Raw genomic sequence first — 14,039 nt, 5'->3', positions numbered from 1 at the left:
GCTCACCTGCCGCATGTGGTTCAGAGGAGAGGGAGGTTGTGCTTCAGAGGAGGATGAGACGAGGGAGCCGGCGTTGCAGACCGGAGGAGAAGGGCCGACGGCGCAGACCGGAGGAGGAGAGCCGGCGGCGCAAATCGTGGGAGGGGAGAGGAGCCGCACAAGAAAGGATAGGGCTGCGGGAGTGCGAGGAGAAGAGCTTTCTTTGGGGCTTGTCTTGCTGTGCCCCCAGCGTGACTCTATGACTTGATTGTACTTTGTACTGTTGTGTTGGATTCTTGTTTCTTTGTTTTATAATATATAAAGCGGGGGGAAACCCTTTTTCGTAAGAGCGGTCCCGCGTATTCCGCTCGATTTGGAGCTCTCGCCCTGTTTCGGATATGACCCGAATATTCGGTCTGCGGGAACGAGGGGGTGACAGTTCGACCTGGTAACTGAACGCGAGAACGAGGCCTAGGAATGGGTTGGACCCGTGACATGCCGGCCCATGACCGTAACCAAACGCACCCTTAGGTTTCAACGTGTGTGTGTTTTGGGTTTTTTCACTGGTTTTTCTGTTGTGATGATGCAGGACAGAAAAATCGGTGAAGATGGTTCGATCGGTGGGAGGAGGCCTATCAATGGGGGAGGCTAATGAGATGAAACGAAACCAAACGACAATGTACTCCCCATTAGAAGTCTCTATACCTAATGGAGCAGTTGGTAGCCTGATACTCCAGTTTTATTTTTGTTCGGTTTTTTAGTCCCACCTCCCAACACCCCCACTGGGTTTATCTCTCTATTTTCTAAAAACATGCCGCCACTCCTCCCTCTACCGCCTCGATCTTTTGTGTAGGGTTATACTCGCCGCCGCCGCTGCCGCCCCCGTCGCGGCAGCTTCCCAGGCCGCCGCTGCCGCCGCGGATCGACAGGGACATCACCAGCACCGCCGCTGCCGCCGCGGATCCACAGGGACGTCACCAGCGCCGCCGCGGATCCACACAGACAACATAGACGCTGCCGCCGCCACAGATCCCCATGGACGACGTTGACGCCGCCGCCGACACTGATCCCCACGGACGACGTAGACGCCGCGGACCCGTGCAGAGCGTGGTCGCATTCTCCCGCGGCCATACGGCCCATTCTTCGCCTGAGGTCGCCTGTCATGGCTGCCACCGGCGTCGGCGGTAACGACTCTTGGATGGCACCTGAGGACTCCACAGGTGAGTTGCTATACTCAACGGCGGAGCCAGGAAATAAATACAAGGGGGGCCGGACATTGAGCACAACTCTAAAATTTAGTAAGGGTACGAAATTTATAGAAATTGACACCCAGATAGCAAAATATCTACGATTATAAGCAATTCAGTGTTGATAACACAGGCATATGTCTACACATAGATAGGTCTGAAGCAAAATGATGAACTAAAAATTATCACTCGAACTCGACACGACGGCTTTCCGTATTGAATTCATCAATAATTGCATCGGTTGAGAATCCTATTGCAATCTCTTTCTCAATGTAGATCAGCAAGCAAATCTCTTAGAAACATGTCTTCCATTTTGTTTCGGAGTCTTGTTTTAACAAGTTTCATTGCCGAAAATGCACGCTCTGTTGTTGCGGTTGTGACCGGTAAAGTGAGAACAAGTCGAATTAACCTGCAAATAGAATCGATTAATACTTGATGTTATGGTCAAATCAACTAATATAAGAGCGGAAATATTGTATAACCTGTCAATCAAATAATAGTCGACTGATTTTTTCTGTTTTTGCAAGTTGTTGACAAAGATCTCCTATAGTTGACAGATTCTGAAATCTTGGATTTGTAGGTACATCAAGCTCATAATGTTGTAGCTGACATCTCAAATTGTTTCTTTCTTGTTCTGAAAAGTCAGCGGGGTAGTATTTTGAAGCGAGAGAACATACATCATCAATGTTTAATGAACTAAACGAGTCCTTGGGATTCAAAGAATTGCATAGGATGAGAATCTCTGTTGCTTGTTCGCTAAACCTGCAATTGAGTTCATGTAATTGTTGTTCAACTGCAACTGTAAAAATATCATACCGATAGTGATGCTCGGATGTACTTTCATCATTTGCATGAGACCGAATGAAATCTACATAGTTGTCGGTCATATTTGGAGCAGTAATTCCATGTTTCTGGCAAAATAAATTCACATCACTAATCAATTTAGCCCAGCCATCATCTCTTAGCTGTTGTACCAACTTCTTTGTAGTGGAAACATCATCCATGGCATTCACAATGTCTTGAGATTTCTGCTGCAGTTTCTTGCATAACATATCTGTTATTCCCATAAGCTCTTTCATGACATGAAGGATAAATACGAAGTCAAATGACATCATCAACTTAACAGCACCAGCAGCCTTAGCTCGTGCACAAGGTGAAGAACCAAATCCACTAGTAGTAGCAACATTTTTAGTACCAAAAATGTAGGACCGTAAAGCTTCAAGAGGCTACAAACTGAACCGTAGTGAGAACTCCATCTAGTGTCACAAGGCCGCCGCAAAGTTCCAATCTGGTTTGCTCCACTCCCTGTTTGAAGCTCACTAAGCTCAATGAGATGCTCCATTTCAGCCACTTGATTAGCATGCAACTCATCATTTCTCTTGCTAGAAGACACAACAGTATTGACAACAAGAGCAATGGACTTCGATTACTTCTTTAGATGCACCAATAAGAGCTAATTGGAGCTGATGAGCAAAACAATGAACATAGTATGCGTATGGACACTCTTCCATGAACTTGGCTTGTAGACCATTCCACTCTCCACGCATATTACTAGCACCATCAAATCCTTGTCCCCGAATATTTTGAATATCCAAGTCATGTTGAGACAAAACAAAATCTATTTCTTGTTTCAAACTTGCTGAAGATGTATCTTTAACATGAACAAGATCGAAAAAATGTTCTCGACTGAAACCTTGTTTATCAACAAAACGGAGAACAAGGGCCATTTGCTCTCTTTTAGATTCATCTCTTGATTCATCGACAAGCAAGCAATACTTGGCATCGCCAATTTCATTACGGATTGAACCCTTTCTCCAATTCTTGAACCCTTTCTCCAATTCTTCTTCTTCTTCTTCTTCTGAGTGGGGCATTTTCTTCCTCGTCCTCCTCTTCTTCTTCTTCGTCTTCCCCTTCCCCTTCCTCTTCCTCTTCGAAATCAGAGCAAACAACAACCGACTCTGCATCAATTCTAATTTTCTTCTTGAAGAAAGAATCAATGGTCTTCAGTTTGTGTTTGGCCATGACTATCCTACAGAGATTAACCACCAGAAGTTACAAAACTGATGTTTCTATAAAAATTAGATCCACAAATGAATCTGCAAATTAGGAGATCAAAGTGAAAGATTTCTCAGCTTGTACCTGTGTGGGCCGCCTCCTGCTATGCTCCAAGCGGGAGAGAAAAAGATTAATCGGTGATCCTTGGGAATTTTGCCTCGTCCAACAAAGGGATCTTGGTCTTGGAAGAACAGGGGAGAGAGAAGGGGAGCTCCCAAGCTGCACGGGGGTGGGTGAGAAAGAATAAAAGAAAGGGAATGGAGGCATGTGGCTGTAGCCTGGAAGAAACACCCGTGAGAAGAGGGGCAAAAGTCAAAAAGGTTTCTCACTTTTTGCTGGGATCTTCTGTGAGCAATGCGTGCATTTCTCTGCGTCAAAATGATGTACGTTCCATAGATCTTGATGTATAGAATCAGGGGTACCCAAAAAAATTTATGCATGTTGGGGGGAGCCGTGGCCCCTGCTGGTCCCCCCCCCCCCCTGGATCCGCCGTTGGCTATACTGCTTCGTGAGTTGTGATTCTATATATGCTGCTTCGTGCATGTGGTTTGTACCTCTGTTATGATCGACGAACTCACCTCTGTTCAGCTTCTCTACTAGCTATCTCTTATTGTTCAATGTTTTCAGTATGGTCTAGACTGGGAGAGGTCAAGAGGGTAACCAAGGAGACAAATGTACATGTCAAGATCAACCTGTACCGCACTGGTGTTGCAAAATGTAGGACAGGGATATCCTTCTTGGATTGCATGCTTGATGTGAGTAGGGTTTACTCCTCATGTCAGTAGTTCTGGATTCAGGATTTTTTTGTAGACAATATCTCTTCCATTTTTCCAAAAAATGCGTAGCTATTTTTTTCCACCTAGGGTTTTATTGAAAGCAAGAATGTGATTTCTATGGCATCTGCGTGAAGAAGACAAAACAAAACAAAATCTTAACTCGAACCCACGAAATGGTAGGTAGTGTTCTGAATTTGTGTTGGTCAAAACCTTTATATGGAGAGCATTCTAACTTTAGGTCCTTATAAGAGCATGATTAGTACAATTGGGATGCATACACGACTAAGCCTGAAGGGGCCTGTTGTAGAAAAGTCTGTTGCCTTTCAAGTTGCACGTGTTACATGTGATGTTGAGCAATTCGGATGGGAATTCCTATTTGATTTTTCTTTCCGAAGGGTGATTTGATCCATGCAAAATTGTTACTACTCTTCTTCTTCTTAACTAATGTTTGTATGTGTAAAATGTGCATTTCGTTATTCCACAACAGTGACAAACTGACAGCAATGGCCACCGTGGGTGTCAAGCCCTTACGTCTGAAATTAATAAGTGAAATGGAACTACAGTAAAGTGCTTACGAGTAGCAAAAACCATTGCAAGTAGGAACAAAAAAATTGGGAACTATATTTGTTTGCCGGCGATGATGGCATACGTGAAGCAGGGCGACAACGAGCTCCACAGGTCAGCGCATCCTTCCCTTCTCATATCTCTATGTCTGCGAGCGGTGGTGCCGAGAGGAACGAGGGCGCCTGGCATGGTCGCGCCTTCTCACCACCGACCGCGTTGCTTCGCTATCAGAGGGGCACTCCACCCCCATTGGTGGCGTCTAGGTCTGAAAGAATCGCCGGAGACCTCCCTGTCTACTTCGCCAAGCGCAACGTCTCCTTGCGCGGCACCTCTAGTACTGTTGCTGCCTTGGCCGACGCTACGGCGCGTGGCAGCGACAGGGCCCTCAGGCTTGGGCCGCCTCTGGCAAGGCATGGCTTTCCCCTCCGACCGGCAGCACTCACCAAGAGCCTCACTGTCGTCCCCACTCCGGCACATCCTCCGCCATGGATGGAAGGAACCCGAGACACTACGCCGCCTACTCCCTTATCCATATCTCTTGATCCTTATTAAATTGTCTCGGTTTATGTTCAATTGCTCACATCCTTTCCATTTGTGATCTATTAATGGGTTTAAAACCAATGTTTTAAATAGCGGGCTATGGAAAATAGCGGCGGGCCTTCAAATCAGCTATAGCGGCCTAAAGCGGGCTATAGTGGGCTATTTCTAAAGGCGACCATTTAGCGACACCCTGCTGAAAAGGCTATAGCGGGCTATAGCGGAGCTATAGCCGGCTATTTAAAACTATGTTTAAAACTGATCTTATTAGGTGGAAGCTGATTCACTTATGTCAGTAATGTTTGCAAATTTTAGTCTTGGGGGGAATTAGAGGATCGAGTAGGCTTGCCCTTGAATCCAACTATTTTTTTGATTTTAGTGCCCACGAAAGTATCACAAGAATGTAGCTGCAAGCTGAAGAAGGTATGTCAACTATACTTTAGATGAACACGAACATAAATCTGTTTCTGTAATGTTGCCATCTTGCTTTATGCAAAATGAACTATTGTACTTTGTAAAATTGAAATTTGTCCAATGGTTGTTGAATACAAAATTTTGATTAAAGGCTTTTTGTTGTCTTTCTCTCCTTTGAACAATAATGAAGATGATTCTATGCAATTATTTGAGTTGATTCATCATGGCTTATTTTTCTTATTGTCATATGCAGTACAGAATATCAAACAAATACATTTACTGCCTCCAATACATAAATAGATTTTGGAAATGCATTAATATCTTATATGTGAGTGTGTATCGGACATTCTATAGAAAAATATAGTTGCACAAATGCAATGAGTAAAAGCCTAGAAAATTTCCATTCTACCCTGCTAACTTTTTAGCACTTATGTGGAATTCAGAATGTAGCATATGGTCATGGTTGCATTGCGTGGAAGGAGCAAATGGTGAGCTGAAAGCAGAATCATAGGAGATGCTGCACAATATGAGGAATGACGGTAAAGGCTTGAACTGCGATGAAGGTGATGCCTGATCTGACCATTAGTATATTCTCATCAAGGCAACTTGTAATTCTGCTATGACATGGATTTTCTATTGTGAGGGGTGTCTCTCATGAAGAATGTGATTTCTGCATGATACAATGTTGTTAGAACACGAAGATTCTATGCAAGGACTGACTTTGAGAAGGATGTAGTAACAGGTAAACCATGATTAATATTTTAACTTTTCGTTCAGCACATACATATGTTGAGTTCTTCTTGTGTTTAGATTTTAGAAGTAAGAGGTGCAGCATGCTGGACGTCCTTGCGGGAGTAGTCGAGGAGTGGATCTACCTAGCGATTTGGATGTACAGAGTTTATGGCACAGAGACCTTTTTTGTACTGACTATTGAATTTTCTCCTTTATATTCTGAACTCTTTTGTTTTGTTCTTTACTCTCGGTTCCAAATTTTCAAGGTTTCTTGTTCTTCTAGGATTTCAGAGAGTATGGATCACCGTATGGCCGAAGAAGATGCCACTCTTGACTGTCGTTGTCCTTGGTGTGTTCCTGCTATTTTCCTGGCCGATAATCTGTGCACTGCCGAGACCTCGGTCTGACCACTGCAGGGCATGCCTTCTTATCAATTGTTCGCAGCCGTTGGAATATTTTTCTCCATGCCCGTTTTGTCGATCAAATATCTGATTTTATCTAGCTAGGAGTTCTGATGAATTTACTCTTCTCCAACGTGCATTCTAAGGGCAGAATTTCATGGTAGTTCTCCGAAGCTGCTTGGCAAGAAAAAGGTTACACTACTGGAATCAGCTTCTTTGCCGTCCGCCATGGCAGACGGCAAAGGCATGGATCACGGACGGCAAACGTCTTTGCCGTCCGCCAGCAGACGGCAAACTGTCCGTCTGAACACGTGCCAGCAAAGGCCTTCTTTGCCGTTCGCTTCCAGGAAGCGGACGGCAAAGGATTTTGCCATTCGCCGTCCTAGGTCAGTAGATTGCAAACACAACGGACGGCAGTGCGGTGGCGTGAGAGCCGTTAGGGGTTTAACGGCGCTCTTAAGTTCTTTGCCGTCCGCTAACGGACAGCAAAGAGCTCAGCTAGGCAGTGCTGGGAAGCTGCCAAGTGGCCAGCTATGACGTCTGCTGGAAGACGGCAAAGTGATTTGAATCTTTGTCGTCCGCTTGCAGACGGCAAAGTGACAAAATAGGCAGCCAGTGTTCCCAGGTTTTAAAGAGGCTACATATCCCCTGTTTTTATTTGAATCCATTTAATTTCATAGGAATTCACACACAGATATACATATTTTTTTCACATGCACAGCAGACATATGATGTATCCAACACATATAGCTCCATCCATGATAACATACATACATAATAAGAAACAGAGTTCCATCTATACATATTACAGTAACATCACAATGTTCATCCAACACATTGTTCCATGCATCCATATAACAAGTTCCACATTTTTCATCGATACAAACGAAAAAAAGAAAAGGGAAACAAGCACTCCATCCATGCAAGCTTCCATATAGTGAATTAAATCTGCAAAATGGGAAACAAGAAAGTTAGAAGAAGAAAACTAGAATCAGAAGAAGAAGAAGAAGAAGAAGAAAATGAAGAAGAAGTTCATTTTGGAGATAATTATGCCATTTTTGACATAACTAAGCATATTATGAGATATAACTTAGAGATCCTTCTTTTCTTCTTCTTCTTCTTCTTCTTCTTCTTCTTCTTCTTCTTCTTCTTCTTCTTCTTCTTCTTCTTCTTTTCTTCCCGTTCCTTCTTTTCTTCCTATTCCTTGATTTTCTTCATCTTATTATGTCATTTGTGGACTAAATAGGCTAAATTATGTCATAAATGGACTAAATAAGAAGAAAAATTCCATTTTTGAGCTTACCTAGCTAATTATGCCATTTTTGACCTAACTAAGCATATTATGCCATTTTTGATATAACTTAGAGCTAACTTCATTTTGGAGAAGAAGAAGAAGAAGAAGAAGAAAACTAGAAGAAGAAGAAGAAGAAGAAGAATACTAGAAGAAGAAGAAGAAGAAGAAGACTAGAAGAAGAAGAAGGAGAAGAAGAAGGAGGAGAAGAAGAAGACTAGATAGGCTAAATTATGTCATTTGTGGACTAAATAGGCTAAATTATGTCATAAATGGACTAAACACGCTAATTAAGAAGAAAAATACCGTTATCACAGAGTTGTAGGAATGGTCGGGGCTGCGTCAGTGCCAGACAAAGGTGAAGGACCGGTCGGGGTTCCGGCATTATTGGCAGAAGGAGTGGTCGATGCTTGTCGGGAGCCATGCTGCACCAAAGATCATTTCCCATAATGTCTCATTAGCAAGTTCGCAAACTGAAATGTGAATAGTAATAAGCAACAACCATTCAAATCAAACTCACCGTGGTCCCCGGAGCAATCTGGGGCATCGGCGGAGGGGCCTGGCCGTTTTTCTCGCACAAGCTCTGCACATTTGGTTCTCACGAGTCAGTCATATTAGATAGTAATGCGAACATTACGTGCATGATTGGGCCAATATGCACGAGAAACGTACCACGATGAGCTCGTATAGGGCCCGGTTAGCGTTGTCGTTCCGGTTCCTCTCCTCCTCCAACAGCTTAGCCGTCCTCTCCTCCATCTACCTCTCCCTCTCTGCCGCCTCCCTTTGTGCCTCCCTTTTTGCCTCCTCCACAAGCTCCTTCATCTTCAATCTCTCTTTCTCAACAATAGCCTGCAACACACTTTGTTTGCCATCAGCCACATCTTTGTCGTCCGTTTCCTTGTGGCTGACGATAAAGACCTTCTTTGCCATCAGCAAACGGACGGCAAAGAAGTGGCTGATGGAAAAGAAGTGGATTCTAGTAGTGTAATCTGGTGATTGCACTTCTCAACTGACTAGTTATGAGATTTTTGTGCAACATGTTTTGTTGATTCACATAATGCAGGCAATAGTCATTTATTAGAGAACATGTTTCCTGAAGGACGAGAAAGTAAATTGAATGTGTGTATTATTTTTATTCCTTGTTCAAAAGGTTTAGCTGTAAAATACAATCTGTTCAAGGTGGGGCACAATAAATTGGATGGTATTGCATTGAATTTAATTCAGTTTAGAGAACAATGTTTAGTGGCATACTTCTATTATTTTTTCATTTGCTTTGCACAAGATTACTAATTAAAGAACTCCTTCCGTTCAGCATTATAAGATGTTCTTGTTGGGGAACGTAGTAATTTCAAAAAAATTCCTACGCACACGCAAGATCATGGTGATGCATAGCAACGAGAGGGGAGAGTGTTGTCCATGTACCCTCGTAGACCAAAAGCGGAAGCGTTAGCACAACGCGGTTGATATAGTCGTACGTCTTCACTATCCGACTGATCCAAGTACCGAACGTACGACACCTCCGAGTTCAGCACACGTTTAGCTCGATGACGTCCCACGAACTCCGATCCAGCAGAGCTTCATGGGAGAGTTCCATCAGCACGACGGCGCGATGACGGTGATGATGTTGCTACCGACGCAGGGCTTCGCCTAAGCACCGCTACGATATGACCGAGGTGGAATATGGTGGAGGGGGGCACTGCACACGGCTGGGAGAGATCAACAGATCAACTTGTGTGTCTAGAGGTGCCCCCTTGCCCCTGTATATAAAGGAGCAAGGGGGGAGAGGCGGCCGGACAAGGAGGGCGCGCCAAGGGGGGAGTCCTACTCCCACTGGGAGTAGGACTCCTCCTTTCGTTGTTGGAGTAGGAGAAGGGAAGGAAGGGAGAGAGGAGGAGAAGGAAAAAGGGGGGCGACGCCCCCCTCCTTGTCCAGTTCGGACTAGAGGGGGAGGGGGCGCGCGGCTGCCCTGGCCGCCCCTCCTCTTCTCCCACTAAGGCCCATTTGGCCCAATATACTCCCCGGAAGGTTCCGGTAACCCACTAATAGGGAAAACCTTATACACAGAGGTATAGCAGTAGCGTTGGTCAAAACTCGGCACTAGCGCTACTTAGTAGTAGCGCTTGTTGCAAAACCACGCTACAACCTTTGTTTTAGCAGTAGCGCATCTTCACAGAAAAGCGCTACTACTAAAATTCCCTCACTAATGTCGGTAGGCTAGGAATAGTAGTAGCGGTTCACCCAGAAACACGCTACTGCTAAAAACTTTGTAGCAGCGCGTTTATGCTGTAGTGCGCTACTGCTATGAAAAAGAAAATAAATAGAAAAATAAGTAGAAAAGTAAATGAAAATGAAAGAAATGGAAAAAGGAGAAATGGAAAAAAGAAAATATAAAGAAAACAAAAGAAAAATAAAAATAAAACAGAAAGGAATAGCTGTAGCGCGTTTTGGCAAAACGCGCTACTGCTAGTTTGACTCAAATCCCGGCAGCCCGGGATCAAAATTTCGCTAAGTCCTTTCCCCCCTCTCTACTCCCCCTGTCCCCCAACTGCTCCATTGCCGCCGTCGCCCTGCCGCCTTCGACCACACTGCCACCGCCCGAGGCCGCCTTCGACCACACCGCCGCCGCCCGCCGCCTTCGACCACATCGCCGCCACCCGAGGCCGCCCTCGACCTCACAGCCGCCGCCCGAGGCCATCGTCAACCTCACCGTCGCCTCCCTCGAGCTCACCGCCACCGCCCTCGACCTCACCGCCGCCGCCCGAGCCAGAGCCTGCCCTCGCCGCCGACCGTAAGGCTCTGCCTCTCCTGTCCCCTACCCTCCTCTCTCTCTCTGCTAGGGCAATTCATATATATGTTGATACTGTGTTGATGTTCATATGAACCCTAGGTGTTCATATGAACCCTAGATTTTTTTAGGGCAGTAGGCATTTTATAGCATTTAGGAAAAATGATTAGCAACTTTTTTAGGAAATTAGCTAGGGCAATTTTGATGAAAATGCCTAAACAGTAATTCCATTTAGCTTTAAACTAATAGAGGGTATATAAATAATAGTAGCATTTGGATTTAAATTAACAGAGGCTGTAAACAAAAAACACTCAGCTATAAAAAAATTTTTGGACTACGGACCTGAATTTGTTCCAAATTTCATTCAAATGAAATTTGAATTATTTGAACTATGGACCTGAATATTTTTGAAGAAATTGGGTGTAGGTACTAAGGTCTTGCTGTGGAAATTTTGGTGAGGTCAGAAGGGTTAGAGAACATGGAGTTCCTAGACTTTTAGCTTTAGACAAAAAACAAAAGTATTTAGCTATAAATAAAAAATGTAGCTATGGCATTTAGCTATAAACAAAAAACAGAATTGTTTTTCTTTTCAAAAACTTGGTCAAACTAATTGTTGCTATGTAAACAAAAAACAAGATTGTTTTTATATGATATATTTCATTGATGTTCATTTGCATATTCCATTATTGTTGATTATATCTTTTCATTGAAGTGGCCATGTTATATGCAAATTCCTCAATAGTGTTTGCATGTTATATCTTTTCATTGAAGTTGTTCGATTGTGCCCAAGTGGCTTTGTTGTTTCCAGGGAATGATGCTGAGTGGCCTATGTTTTGCCGGAATGTTGATTCATTTCTATTCCGGCAAATTTCAGGTTCTCGATTTGTCCACTTTTTAGCAAAGGTCATGCCGAAATTTCCCGTGAATTTTGGCATGACTTGTGCTACAAACTAGGACATATCAAGTGCCCGGGATTTGCCGCACCAGGAAGGAGTCAACATTCCTGCAAAACAATAGGCCTTTTTATGTCATTATTCATTTTATTAGGTCTAGAATTAATTGACTAGATTTAATCATAGGAAACATGGCTAGCAACGATGAAGGACAGGGTTCTGGTGATTGCGACGACGTCTACCGGGCGGCAGACGAATTTTTTAGCCTTGCCAACGATCAACCGATGTTGTTGTTGGGCCCACCGGTGGCATCGGGGACTGAGACGGACATGCAGACCGGTGCTGAGACTGAGACCGGCGCTGAGACTCAGACCGACATCAAGACCGGCGCTCAGACTGAGACCGGCGCTACCTCGGGGAGCGGAGCCGGTGTAGAACCGAAAGCAAAGAGGCAACGGCTTCCTAACAAACTCGGGACTACTAGACTGGTGGTCACGGAGGTGGACGATGGCAATTTTGAGCCAAAGGCGCCCGAGGAAGCGCGTCGATGCTACGGCAATCAAATAGGTTGCATCGTACGGACAACCGCCACCATCAACGATGAGAAACTACAGAAGATAGAAAATATGAGGATCTCCCTCCTAAAGAAGTTTCACCAGATATTCTTGTTCCCGGGCCGGAATGAGAAGGATTATGAAGATCCAGATGAGGACCCGGCAATGAAGAAGATAAATAAACACGCCATGACCAAATTTAGCGACGCGTTGGCCGCTTGGAAAAATCGAGTGAAAGCAAAGATCATCGACAAGAAGGAACCCTACTCCGAGATTGTAAAGGATAATCCGACAATCACGGAAGAGCAGTTTCAAATATTCAAGGAGGCTTGCGAGGCCGAAGCTGCCAAAAAAAGTCTAAGTACATGAAGGGGCTTCAAGAGGGGAACATTGGGAGCCACCACCTCGGAAGCCGTGGTTACGGCCGAAAGAGGTCCAAATGGGCCAAAGAGGACATGGAAGCCGCGAGTCTGGGCATCCCAGACCTCTTGGCGGATTTCACCGTCCCACAGGAGCGTGACGTCCTCAGGGCCCGGCACCGTTGGGACCTAGTGAAGAAGGTTTACGAGACAAAACCGGTCATTACGGAGTTCATGAGACTGCTGGTAATTTTAGTTTCTGATCAATTCGACTGCACATGTTATTCATATTTGTAAACGATCCTTGTGCCTTTTGCAGAGAGAGCAGCACCGGATTGCGGCCGAAAGCGACTCGCCGTTTGAGGCATTGGCGAGGCCCAAGTGGGACACTCCATTCAACCGGGCGTTGAACATATTGAAACGACAACCAGTGGATACTCGACCGTTGTATGGACGCGTGCACGGTGTCGGAGACGGCGCCACATGGAAGAAGTACTACCGTGAGACCACGGAGGAGAGAAATGAAAGACGGAGGTTAACTGAAGAAAACATCGACAAGAAGGTTGAGATTGCGGTTGAGAAGAAATCATCTCAGACAGTCACAACAGCGGTAGCTGCCGCAAAACAGGTGGTTGCAGATTTGTCTACTTCCTTGGTGATGGGCGTTTTCACTTGGACAAGGCAAAATCCAGAAAAAAATGCAGAGGACTTTCCCCTTGCTGACTTCTTGGGGAGCAGCTCGACTAGCGTTGCACCAGCACGTGCTCCCGCACCGGACGTGCTCGGTGGTGCTTCGTCTTTGGCTGAGCTCGACGCCCTCACAGTATCTGTCACACCGGCCCCCTTCAATATAAATGTATAATCTCCCGTTTTCGTTGCCTTTTGGATGTCTCACGTCGCAGACTTTTCTTTGCAGGCCGACGAAACCCCGTGCACCATATTGTACACCATCGGCGACCAGAAGGTGGATGTGGGGAAGGCGACGATAATGGAGCCGAAGGAACCATTATTCCACAGCCGGCCGATCCCCCCGATCATCTTCAAGGTTTCTGTGGCCAGTGTCAAACCGGGCCACGAGAATTTGCCTCCTCCAATACTAGTGGGGGATGACGACGAGACATCGCGGCGGCTTGGTGATTGTTGCAATGGGTGGGTCCTGTTGTGGCCAAAGAGTCTGCTTCGTCTGGAGGCGGCCGGGAGCACACCCACGAGCACGCAGCCTCAGCAAGGTATGAACATCAACACCCCACCTACCCAATTAGTGTCGGGTGTCGGGTTGGGTGATAGCGGACGGGGTAAGGAGGAGGCTCCATTAGTCGCTGATGACGTCGCCATGGATGAGGATGAAGCGACGATGGCGCTGAACAGTATGTCTATACTGGCGCCTCCTCAGGGTTTGAGCGTCATGAGTCGGTGCCTGAATTGCCGTCTCAACGTATTATGGACGACCTT

General features: G+C 45.4%; 1 long non-coding RNA gene across 1 annotated transcript; it reads right to left on the bottom strand.

Annotated features, from left to right (window-relative positions):
• Window positions 1-1,313: 1,313 nt before the first annotated feature.
• LOC119357160 lies at window positions 1,314-3,516 on the bottom strand. The gene is made up of 3 exons (XR_005172125.1): window positions 3,366-3,516; window positions 1,709-3,255; window positions 1,314-1,635 (listed from the first exon to the last, which is right to left on the bottom strand). It is a non-coding gene; the product is annotated as an uncharacterized LOC119357160 (long non-coding RNA).
• Window positions 3,517-14,039: the final 10,523 nt, after the last annotated feature.

This window comes from Triticum dicoccoides, chromosome 2A (genome assembly GCF_002162155.2).
Source record: "Triticum dicoccoides isolate Atlit2015 ecotype Zavitan chromosome 2A, WEW_v2.0, whole genome shotgun sequence".
In the NCBI taxonomy this organism is placed as follows: domain Eukaryota; kingdom Viridiplantae; phylum Streptophyta; class Magnoliopsida; order Poales; family Poaceae; genus Triticum; species Triticum dicoccoides.
Note: the sequence above shows the minus strand (reverse complement) of the source record. Positions and strands in the feature narration are given on the sequence as shown.